The sequence below is a fragment of the Empidonax traillii genome, unplaced genomic scaffold, assembly GCF_003031625.1.
Source record: "Empidonax traillii isolate 1590-97213 ecotype Southwest subspecies unplaced genomic scaffold, ASM303162v1 scaffold2014:size53829, whole genome shotgun sequence".
Lineage (NCBI taxonomy): Eukaryota > Metazoa > Chordata > Aves > Passeriformes > Tyrannidae > Empidonax > Empidonax traillii.
This window is the reverse complement of record NW_020957207.1, coordinates 4,499-7,404: the sequence shown is the minus strand read 5'-3', so window position 1 is coordinate 7,404 and position 2,906 is coordinate 4,499.

The following is a 2,906-nucleotide window of genomic DNA, read 5'->3' as shown; positions in this document are numbered from 1 at the left end:
GATTTCCCTCTCCTGGGCCCCCAAAGACCACACCTCCCCTTCTTTCCTGGCTATCCCTTCCTCCTGAATGAATAGACATGTCCTCCTAACCTATCTCTCCAAACCCTCTTATCTGAAACCCCCAGGATTCGATGCCCCCTGGCAGGAACCTACCCCTGTACCAGAAACTTCTATACCCTCCCTATAAAAGCACCCGTGTAATAAAGGAATCCGCCATTTTGCGGGTCATATAACTTGCGTGTGTGTCTCATCCCCTAAGCAAGATGCGCCCTGGGCCTGACTGCGTGGGCACAGACCCCCCACGCTTTAAATGGTGCCCCGTTTGAAGCAGAACTCATTGTTCTTACATTAAGGACAATCTCTGTTTCCGCGGAGCTACTGATAGATTTGGAATTCCGGAATCCAGATCTATCTCCAACGGCCCCACTCGCAGACGTCTTTCGTGGACTCCGTCCACACTCTTCTCGCCGCTGTAACTCTGTGAAGCAACCTACGTGCACCCCCGGAGGAACCCCTGCGGCTCCGGCGAACAGCCAACAGCACTCCGAAGCAACTGCTGGTAAGGGAGGGACCCTGCTGCCGCAGCCACCTCCCGCCGCGGGACATGCCGGTGCAACGCCCAGTGCAGCCTGCTCCAGCCATCGCCTTGACTGGAGAACGTCTCTGCGAGAAGTACCTGTGAGTGACCTATTTTAACCCCTTCCTTCTCCCCTTAGAATTATGGGAAACAAGCTCTCCAATTCAGAAAAGACAAAACGGAGTTTCAAACTTTTCCTCCTGCAATTTAAAAACAAGCAGAAAAAAACTCAGGGAAAAATCGGAGCCACAAAACGCTCCCACACTGATTCCCCCAGCAGCCGAGAATGCCTTGAAATCTGATACCAACTCCCCTAGCAAGCTACAGACAACAGAGCTGCCGACAGAAAAGATTCCCCTTCCCCCCGCCGCCCGACCAGCGCAGCCAGAGCAGAAGCCGCTCTGCGATCACCCCTTCCCCCGCCCCGCAGAGCCGGGACCGGCGCCGGGACCAGACCATCCCCTGCCCCCCCGAACCGCAAACAAGATCAAAGGCAGAAGCCACAGCAGGAATGCAGGTTCCCCCCCCTCCCCCCAAGCCTTTCCTGACAAAGCGGACCTGCCGGCACCTCGGCACGGACCCCGGGAGGGACACCGGGGGGAAAACAAAGACATACACGGGGCAGGGACACTACAAAGCAGCCAAAATGGCGAAAGAGAGAACAAAGAACCAACAAAACCCCGCGAAAACTTTTCTGAACTACACAACGAAAGGAAGGGGAGTGGACAGTGGGCGGAGACACAGAAATTATTCACGCCCCCTTCAAACATCCCGGCAAACCCCTCCTTCCTAGGGGGGACGAATGACTCAACCCCAGAAGCTCCAGCCTTCTCAGGAGACAGAGGGGAAACTCTCTCCGCCCCTTCATCACGTGACACCAAATATCATGGCTGCATCCAAGAAATTCAAACACAGCAGCAAGCTCCGTTCCAGCAGCCTGCCTCCAGAGAGCAGACCTCTGCAAAGACACAGATACCTGCAGTTGCTTCCAGCACACAAACTGAAACAATACATAACAAAATCCAAGCTGCTCCTGAAAAGACAATTTCAACATCTACTGAAAGCTTGAAAACAACCCCTTCAGAGAACCAAGCACCAAGTTCTGCATCTAAAGAGCAACATGCAGCATCTGCCACAATGAATAGAGCTAAAAGTGCTGTCATACGAAGAAACACAGCACCTCAAGGCACCAAGCAAATACCAAGACAATGGATAAATGCGATTTCTCAAGCTGTGGAAGTTCAGGGGGAGATTCATTCCAAGATGGGTCCCCCCAAAAAGAATCAAGCCCTTCCTAGAGGACTCCAAGCCCTCCTGATCCTTCTCTCCTTTGTTCCACCATGAACTAACGTAGCCTTCTCAGTCCCAAACTGACTGCAGCAACCGGCAAAGAACGTCTGGACCACCTTGACCAAAACCACTGACACAGACACAATGTGCATTTTCTTTGACAGCATGAGTAAAACCTTTTTAAAAGCTGTCTCGTAGGGATATACCTGACTGGAACAGGTTTATCCAAAACACTTCCCTTATAGATAATTTCCTTCCTTCTTCAAACACTATCTCCCAATTTCTCCTACATTAGGGAACCCTAGACACTGATCCCCAAGAATGAAATCTTTTAGGCTCATTTGTAGCTACCACTTGCCTTAAATTTAAACCCACTACTAATAGCCTTACTCTAAAATCTAACCTATCCCCCGACTCTATACTAACACCACCACATGCTGTAATAACTCCCAACCTTATCCTCTTCCTACTGAAAATTTCTCTCCACCCACTAACCTGCCTTCCATCTTTATCACCATAAACCAAGACAAAAGATTTTTCAGGTCTCTTTGGTTGGTTTTACTTTCCTTCCCTTTCTCATTGGGTCAACAAGGCTGTTAAAAGAATCATTTTATTTCTAATTATCACTTCCCCCATCCTTGTTTTCGATCCCTGTCTAATTTTTTGTGTTAAGAAATCCATGACTAAAAGTTTTTCCCAAGTTTTCACAGCCCTGAAATACAGAGAAGGGGGAAATGTAGAAGGTGGGACTGCCAGAAGCCTGCAGAGATAAGAGCTCTAGCAACAACAGCTGCCCAGAACTGCCTGAGAGCCAGCTACAGGGCTCAGACCAGCTCCAGCCTTACAGACTTCTGCAGGATTTCCCTCTCCTGGGCCCCCAAAGACCACACCTCCCCTTCTTTCCTGGCTATCCCTTCCTCCTGAATGAATAGACATGTCCTCCTAACCTATCTCTCCAAACCCTCTTATCTGAAACCCCCAGGATTCGATGCCCCCTGGCAGGAACCTACCCCTGTACCAGAAACTTCTATACCCTCCC